Genomic DNA, 10,331 nt, shown 5'->3' on the forward strand with positions numbered 1-10,331 from the left:
ATTTCATAGACTAAAAGAAAAATACATACCAACTTCATTTAGATGCAATCATAAAGCCGAAGCTAAATGCATTAATCAAGGAGTTTTAAGATACAAGATAACCCCTATAAAATTCCACAACCGCACACCCCGCAAGATATTACCATTAAGCACAAGTTCAAAAGAACTCTCCCCCATTTGATGTCGGTCCCGAAAGAACAACAAGAGCGATCTTAATTTCGAAAGAAAAGAAGGATTTTTTAATTGGACACCAAAAACCATGGAAATGATTTTCTATATCCAAAACTCAATCAAATTAATCACAAGTAAACCCATGATTAATTTAATTGGAATACGCTACTAAATCAAACCACAAAAGTGATCAATTTAATTTATTGTGCTCAACATAGGAAAACTCACAGAGCTACGACTAAGATAACCACACGGAGATAACTACCTTAATCGTTCAAATACTCAACATAAGGAAAACATTACGGAATATACGACTACATCAACCAATAGAACATGATTAATATATCCGTTCATATACTCAACACAAGAACCTGTGGAATATATGAAAAACTCAACTAGATTAATTACAAGAGAACCTATAATTAATCTAATTGGAATACACAACCAAACTAATCACCGAAGCAATTAATTTAATTGTCAAAAGATTTTTCTCGACAAAAGAAGACTTTCGGAGCAAATAACTAAATACCCAATCAAGATGATTAATTTAGTTCAAGAATGCTCAACATATAACATCTCATAGAACAACCAACAAGGCCAATATTAATCGACATAGTTGTAAGGTGCTCAACATAAGATACACAATGGAGCCTTCACGGTAAAACATAACAAAATGGATCAACGAAGATCAATACCGTGGATAACATACAAGGATCTATTCTATTTTCCATCACTATTTGCATAACGACATAATAGACTTTATCCTTGTCAAACAAAAGATTTCATCCTATTTTCCATCAAATAAATGACTGCATAGGCATAACTTTTGTAATTGTCAAAAGTCCATTCGTCCTTTCATCAATACGAATATCAATTTATGAATGACTTTACTTTTGACACAATATGGGACCTTCAAGTTCACAGACGCAAACAATACATATCCCATAAAAATATTGCAATACTATCATCCACCAAATATGTTTAGAATTTAAAAACCAATAAACCTAAAAAATAATATAAGAAGATGAAAAAAAAAATAGCTATGTGTAGTCACAATCTTCGCTATTCAAAGCACTAGTTATTCTTCCAACTAATCCAAAAAGAAGACATACTAGGCAACAATTCCTTTGACAAATTCTTTATCATTCCCGAACTCCTTGTTATCGACAACCATCGGGACATAAGTTTCACGGAGATAAGTGTCAATACTCACGAACTGTCTTGGATGAAGAGGTCGAATTAGGGTCCTCTGAATTTTCAAATATTTAGACACGAGTGTTTTTATTTCATAAATCTCCCTTCTTATTTCCTTTAACTCACAAGAACATCGGAAAACTTCTGAGAGTTAGAAGGAACAACCCTGGGTTTTCTTGTATTCCTTTTTTTTTTTCAGGGACTTATAAACAGGAGATTTCTCTTTTTCCTTGATTGAAGACTTAACAATCATGTTGACATCCTTTCCATCTGACGACATAGTGCTTTGAGAACAGTTATGAACAACTGGATTTGTGTGATGGAATCACTTAACTCAACAAGCAGTCTTATAAAGGATGTCAAAAGGAAAAAGGAATGTAGGGTTCGAAACCTATTGACAGGTTCGTATACGCCCAACTCTAAAACCCTATAAAGAGTAGAATTGTCGATAATAACCCTTTCTTTTATTTGATAGACAAAAAATAACAAATCTAAGAAAAGAAGGAAAAACTTTTCTGAAGCCCGGATCAACACTCAATCTTGCCTCTTTTCGAACAGGCACATGAGACAAGATTTTCCCAACAACACAATCAAGTTGTGTTGCGATGAACAACAATTTGTCTATCTTTTTCCTCATGGGATGAATCCTCTGATCTCTGTCTATCAAAACGATTTGACCATAGTTTCTTTTCAAATGGTCTTATTCTATCCTTGGAAACCAACTTCTTAGACGAAGATAAGATCCTACATACCTCGGCGGTCTTCTGAGCAAGTTTCAGCTTCCTTGCTAATCGATCTGCTCTTCGTTGAAGTTTGCTGGCGTGCCTTATTTGGTTCTTGTATTTGTAACACCTTGATAGTTTGTGTCCCTTCATCGAATAAAACGAGCACGTCAATCTTGGATAGTATTCAGGCATCTGAGATGTGCATGCAGCTAGACATACTGTTGATCCTGAAACATCATTGATAGGGTTTCCAGTTATCGGATTCAGTGAATCTTCCAGCTTGATTGGGTTTCCCTATTCTCCGAACCCATTGAGGTTGATATATGTATTGCTACAAGTATCAAAATCGATGTTTTCACAAAGAATCCCTACACTTGATTTCCTATCTTCATCGGAATCATAGGTTTCAGACATTTCATCAAGTGTTACAGCTAGACCTTTGTTCCCAGTGTATTTTCTACGATTTGGGAATTCGTTAGCAAAATGGCCAAAACCCTTACACTTAAACCACTGAGGCACGTCCTCGTCATCAGCCTCGTCAGCATTCCTGTTTTTAGGAGGTACGCGACCGTGAGGTTTGTCTCTTGAAAACCGTTTACTTCTCTTCAACAGAAGATCCCTAAACTGTCTTGTGATCAAGGAGACTGATTTGTCAAGATCTTCATCTGAAAAATCATCCTCAGATTGATCATCCTCAGAGACATGAACACTCTTACCTTTGAAAAGTAATTTAGTGTTCTTTTGTGCTTTAAAGGCAACATCCTTACCGACTTTGGATGTATGCTCATGGTCAAAAATCTTAAGCTTTCCAACCAAGGTGTTTCTGGAAAGATTATCGAGGTTATTCCCCTCAACGATGGCATGCTTCTTAGACTCGTATCTAGATGGCAGCGATCTGAGAATTTTCATCACAATGTCCTTTTCTGAAATAATCTTACCCAATGCAAAAGATGCATTAACAATTTCAGACACTTTGTGATTAAACTCATCAAATGTTTCTTCATTTGCCATATGAAGGTTCTCCCAATCGGAATTAAGGTTTTGAAACCTAGCATCCTTTTCACTGGAGTTGCCTTCAAATACGGTTTCTAAAATATCCCAAGCATCTTTAGATCTGGTGCAGTTTGTCACATGATGCTGAAGATTTGGGGTAATGGCATGTATGATAGCATTCAAACCGTCGGAATTTTGCTTTGCAGCAGTTATCTCAACAACGGTGTATTCACCAATAGGTTTGGGAACGTTTACATCACCAACTGCCACAACAAGATCATCATATCCATTAACCACATATACCCATGATTGAAAATCACGCGATTGGAGAAAAGATCGCATAGCAATTTTCCGCCATAAGTAATTGGAGCCATCGAAGACTGGTGGTACGTTAATAGAGATAGCACCTATGTCCATAGAGTCAGATCGCTACAAACACAAAATTGTTAGGTCTTAAACGTGTTTGCCTTCTATTATACCAATTGAAAAAGCGGGAGTCTAACAACACCACCCAATAATTCGATTAGCAATCTGTATGGAGAAACTCTGAAATACTTTGCTGGAGAATCAACTAGACAGTCAAACTCAATATAGATTAAAATATCTCAAGGAGTCAATATCTCTCACTTGTTTTGATTTACTCAAGCTAAAAAATAGCGAGTCTTTAATCAAATACAAGGAATAACTTCTACGGTAGCAAAGACCAATATCCAAGGATCAATCAATATTAATCAACAACCAAAGGTTGGATTTCCAATTGATGATCTTGACGCACAAGCTGTATTATTTCAATTATATAAAATATAATGCGGAGAAGAAACAACACAGACACCAGAAGTTTTGTTAATGAGGAAACCGCAAATGCAGAAAAACCCCGGGACCTAGTCCAGATTGAATACACACTGTATTAATCCGCTACAGACACTAGCCTACTACAAGCTAACTTCGGACTGGACTATAGTGAACCCCAATCAGTCTACCACCGATCCAAGGTACAGTTGTACTCCTACGCCTCTGATCCCAGCAGGACACTGCGCACTTGATTCCCTTAGCTGATCTCACCCACAACTAAGAGTTGCTGCAACCCAAAATCGCAAACTTGATAATAAACAAATCTGTCTCACACAGAAAAGTAAATCAAAGGATAAATCTGTCTCCCACAGAAAAACCCTAGGTTTTTGTTCCGTCTTAAGATATAAAATCAAGATGAACAGGAATCAATTGATAATCCGGTCTTATATTCCCGAAGAACATCCTAGATTAATGAATCACCTCTCAACAATCCTTCTTGACTACACAAGCGGTTTGTCGATGAATCACAAACAGTGAGACGAAGATGTTTGTGACTTCTTTATATTGCCTATCGGAGAACTCTCACGATCTCAAGCCAATCAAAGATTGTACTCGTACGATAGAAGATGCAAGATCAGATCACACAACTATGATAAAAGTAGTATCGGTCTGGCTTCACAATCCCAATGAAGTCTTTAAGTCGTTAACCTGGTTTTAGAGAAGAAAACCAAAGGTTAAAGGGGAATCGACTCTAGCGAGCGCACTAGTATCACACAGACGTGTGGGGATTAGGTTTGCACAATGCTAGATGTCTCCTTTATATAGCCTTCAAATCAGGGTTTTTCCTTAGTTACAAAGCAATCCATATTCACCGTTAGTTGAAAACCTGATTTAGATTCAAGCTAATATTTCTCAACCGTTAGATCGGAAACTTAGCTTGTCCCACACACTTGGGTAGACGTTTACTGGGTTTGTGAAAACCGTGCCCAAACGTGTACGTGTATGTTGGTTCAACATAGTAACCCAAAAGGTTAACCATATGAGCATTTCATATTAACCTAGTTCTTCTTCACCATAACTAGTTCAATTGACTCAAATGAACTAGTTAGAGAGTTGTTCAATTTCTATGAGATCTTATGTAACTACACAAGACACAATTGAAATAAAGATGATTCGATTCGATGAATCGGCTCATGAACTTTATAGCCAGGGTTTGCATAAAGCATTCCTTAGTAATTTAAGTTTCATGTTCAGAGCACATCTTTAGATTATAACCACTTAAGCTCACAAAAAAGTTCGCGGACTTAAGGCAACCGGCAGAGTTTTCCAAACTCAGCAGAAAATCTTGGCAAAGAGACTTCCGCCAGTTCGCGGATTAAACACGCAAATGAGTTTTTGGAAAATCCTAGCAGAAATTCTTGGTAAGAGAACTTCCGTCAGTTCGCGGACTTGGCAAAGCCAATTCTTCCGGTTTCTCTCAATCAACAAAGTTCGAAAACTTCGGATTAAGGAATACATGGTTATGTAATCTAAACTCTCATTTCAATCATTGAGACATTCTCAGAGGACGTTATATAGCGGTTATTCACAGACCGTTTCACGTCAGAGTAATTCTCAAAGTAATTGAAATTTTTCATGACTTTCGTCACTAGGTGAAGATAAACTTGATCAAAGCGAAACTCTTTACCAACACACGATTTCGAGAAAAAGATAAGTAGTGAATACTCAACTCGAAATGTCAAACGTGTATGATCCACTCTATATATCATACGACTTTTTGTCTCATAAGAAGTAGGAGGTAGAATAGATAGACTTTTGAGTGATAGATAAGCTCAAGTCTCCATATACCTTTTTGTTGATGAAGTTCCACGGTACCTTGAGTAGATCTTCGTCGTTTTATGATGAATCGCCATGAAGTCCTTGAGCTCAACTACACTATTTTATCCTAGTCCGAGACTAGCTATAATAGACTAAAAATCAAGACTCATAGTTTTGATCACTAACATTGACAAACATGCTTGATATAGCAACACATGCGAGGTTGACCGAGCTATGCTCTAACAAAAACTATATCTTAACACGACTTATGTCTCAATATAGGAGATAGTAGAAATAGACTTTCCAAGTGATAGGTAAGTTCAAGTCTCCACATACCTTTTGTCGAAGAAGTTCCATAAGCTCCCCTTAGTAGTTCTTCGTCCTCAAAATATGAACTTTGTGAAATCCAAACTCAATTGTACTATATATTTCCTAGTCCGAGACATCTATCAATAGGCTAGAAATCAAGAATTATAGTTTTGATCAATAACATTGACAAACATGCTTGAGATAGCAACGCATGCGAGTTTTGATCCCTACTTTGGTTGATGGAGAGCATGCTCTTGAGATTTTTAATGATTTCTTCCAAGAGGGTTGTAAACCTTTTCAAAACAGTTTTATAGCTTGGTTAGATGCTACGGGTTTAAAGTTTAATGATGTTACACAAAACCTAGAAGATCAATGGAAGCTTGGCGTGAATAGGTGCAAGTTTGTGCCAATGAGTAAAGGATTTTTTGTTATTATGTTAACAAGTTCAGATGATAAGGAGAAGAATTGTGCTTCAAACTGGTTTGTCAATCATCATGTGCTGAAGTTAATAGATTTCTACCCAGGATTTAACTTAGAAAAGCAAAAAACTTCTCATGCAGCTGTGTGGGTGCGTTTCCCAGGGCTTCCAATGGAGTTATGGACAGAAAACTCGCTTCTTTCAATGGGAAAAACTTTTGGAACACCAATTGTGGTGGATGAAAGAATCGTAAATCTAGAATATGGCCACTTTGCTTCTGTTTTGGTGGATATTGATTTTGCAAAACATATCCCTGAGCGTATTGCTTTATCTGCAGGTGGTAGAAAATTTTGACAATATCAGGATACTCCTAATGCTCATAAGTTCTGTTTTGCTTGTAATATCATAGGGCATAATGATGATGAGTGTAAAAAGAAGATTAATGCATATTCTAGTAAAGATAAAGCTAAACATGTTGAAGGTGTAACATTGGCTAATAAGAAGAAAGTGAATAACCAACTGTTGATGGTGGATTTTAGTTCAGGGCTAAAATTGTAAAAACCAAATTTGATACGCTGACATCCGGCAGAGGATGATAAGTGATGAGTACCTCTTCACTTTACTAATTCACCTAGAATGGAGCATGTGGCAACAATCCCAATTTTCTGTGAATTAAATACACAAAATTCATCTAGGATGGAGCATGTAGCAACAATCCCAAAAAACCCTGTGAATTTTTAGCATTATTTATAATGTATGATTAGCCTTGTATTTCCTGTGATGTTCCCGCAGAACCCTCATTATTGGTGCGGCATGACGACTGAGTGTTGCTCTTAACAGAGTAAAACGAATCTCCAAGTATCAACAGTGAGGCATGCACGAAATACTCGTACAGGCTACATCTCTCAGTGTGTTATACTAGCCCGATTGAGCATAAGTCTCTCGGTGTGTTATACTAGCCCGATTGAGCATATATCTCTCGGTGTGTTATACTAGCCCGATTGAGCATATCTGGGATGTCCATGTCAGTCTCAGAAACAATCGACCACGCAAGTCGGCCGCATGATTTAACCAGCCTAGATGATCCTCAGCAGGAGCAGGCTACCACCTTAATGACCACCTGCGGGCCCGTTTTGCCCTGGTTGGTCGAATACATACTACTCCTCCCAAACAATCACCGAATGTCAGCCTAAAGTAGGATGGTTGGGCTTGTGTGGAGAAGCTTGGAAAACCTTGTACGCACAAGACTGCCAATGTCGGTCTCAAAACAAATCGCGGCCGTCCAACTTCGCCAGCATCGTTGGACGACATAGATTGTCCCATGACCAGTTGGACAAAAGTTGTCCTGCACACCGGCGGGCCCCCTTTCTACTTACCTTACCTACCTTCTCACGACCTAGCCAGGGAGGAGCAAACGTTTGCTCGAAATTCGGCCGGCGTGATGCTTTAAGGGTCACAGGAAAGTCCACTAGTGTCTTAAATTGATCACACCATCCAACTTCACCGGCATGTTTGGACGGCTTAGATCAAGCCTATGACCGTGGGACAAGTACACACATGTTCACCACCGGCTCAATGTGGGTCCCACATGGTCGACCTCCCCAAAGGAGGAGCATATCTTGCCAAACCGTTAGGTTGAAGTCGTGTACACACGACCGATCCAAAACCCTAATTAGGGTTTGCGGCGTGTTACATGTGTCGCTAATCGATCACGAGCGTCCATCTTCGCAAGCTTGGACGGAGGGTGTAGATGTATACTTAAAATGTCCCGAGCATGTCAACATGATCACCGTGGGCCCATCTACACGCATGACCAATCGACCAGGCCAATCATGGTTGAACGTCTCGAAACGCGCGCCCGAAGTAGGCATGTCGCGCGGCTTCCAACTCCTTTGCGGCAACGGATTTCTGCCGCAAACCGATCTCAACCACTCAACTTTTTCGGACAAATTGCGTGGCTTAGATCACATCTTCATGGGACAGTGAGGTACGGACGTGTACGCCGGAAAGCCGTCTACACGCATGCCCGGTCGGTCCTGCCAAAAACGCCTCCCATGCTTCAAAACCTTAAAACTTCATCAACGGTCACAGATGAGCGTCATATATCATCTCGTCCGTCCAACTCTACCAGCTTGGTTAGGCAGCCCTGGCTAGGAGTTAAACGACCAAAGAAGCATCCCCATGATCACTGTCCGCCACTCTTCCACATAGAGTGATCGTCCAAAGCAAGGCTCGCCCATGCAGTCTCCAAACGATCACTTGAAGATGGTTGGACGTGATGCTATTTTAAGACACTTGATCGTGACTTACTCCGTTAAGCCTTAAAATAGCGATGCTTCATACATGCTGAATATATTCGATGCATTACATGCATAGAATACACATGATATTTCATAAATATCGATTTCCCAAATAACTTAGTTATTTAATATAGTATCGTATGCTACCTTCTGTGGGTCCCACGATCCACACAATCGAGACATCAAGCATGTCACAAACTGGGGGATACTTATTGAGGTATTGGTATGGCGGTTTACAACGTGCAACGTGCAACGCGCCATCACAAGAACGTGTCAGGAAGACATGGACGGTTAGTAATGATGGGAGAAGTGGGCTTAGACCTGATCGTGTGACAATCACCAGCACGACCCCACTACTCCATCAATCCACTTCCTCCACTTCCTACGAGACGAGGGTTGTGCTTTATGACTTGTATAAATAGGTTCTCCTCCCTATTTCCACAACGGACAAGACATAAACCAAGTGTTAATACAACGTATTCAAATACCTAGAGCTGATTTCTTATATTTTTCGCAAGCCAATTCATCTTTCTGATAAAAGTCATAAACATCCAACACCTTCACACTCTCAACACCTTCTTCGCTTCCCTCCCTAAGATCAACCCCATCTTCTTCACTTTGTGACCGAAGCAAGTCTGGAACGGCCATTTCTTGGTTTATGCCATAATTGTACAGATTGATCTCTCGAATCAGAAAGCACTACCGTGCAGTGCACTTGTTTAGGGTTTAGATTCATTTCTCATCGACACACCCCAAATTACCAAAACCAGCAGAAATAGTTTTCACCCATAAACACCAACAATGGCAGGTAAAACAAAAGAAAGATGATGAAACAATTGCAGCCAAAGAAGATATTGCTGCACCTAAAAAATCTGTCAATGCAGGCCATGCAGATGGTACGCCAGTTCATTCTGGTGATCAGTCCTTGGTTGATTTGGCTAAAAATAAAAACTCTCCTTTTGAAATTGGTACTGAGCAATATCAAACTAGTGTTGGTGAAGCTAACATGTTGGAAACGGAGCTTGCTAAAGCTGCTGATGAGTATAGTGAAGCTCAGATGAAGTTTATTAAGTGCAAGAATTCTATTGCAGCTAATGAGGCTATAGTTGTACGTAAGAAACAAGATGGCATGGTTGCCCAAAACGTGAACAAACCAAAGGCCGTGTCAAGTTTGGATGAAAACCTAAGTCCTTGTCTAAACAAAATACGGAAACACCTATTTCCCATATTAACAAGGACTCTATGAATTCTAAAGAAGGTTGGACTGAAGTGAAAGGAAAGAATTCTCCTAATAAAGGTACCTCTTTCTCTTTTACTCTTATTGAGAATGATTTTACTCCTTATGTGGATGCGTTATTGCAAATTGAAGTTGTTGTTAAGAACAAATATGATGTCCTATCATCTGAGTTAGGCCTTGATAATGTTACTATTGAGGAGGAGGAGGAGGAGGAGTAGGAGGAAAAAGTATTGGAATCTAGTGATTCAGATGTTAGTATGGGCTCTAAAGATTGGGGTGAAGTAGATGCAGACATTTTGGCAAGGAAAAAAGCTAGGAAAGTTGCCAAATAGGCTGCTAAAATCATATCAAAGCGTTCTTTGCAATCTGATTCA

The sequence above is a fragment of the Papaver somniferum genome, chromosome 10, assembly GCF_003573695.1.
Source record: "Papaver somniferum cultivar HN1 chromosome 10, ASM357369v1, whole genome shotgun sequence".
NCBI lineage: Eukaryota > Viridiplantae > Streptophyta > Magnoliopsida > Ranunculales > Papaveraceae > Papaver > Papaver somniferum.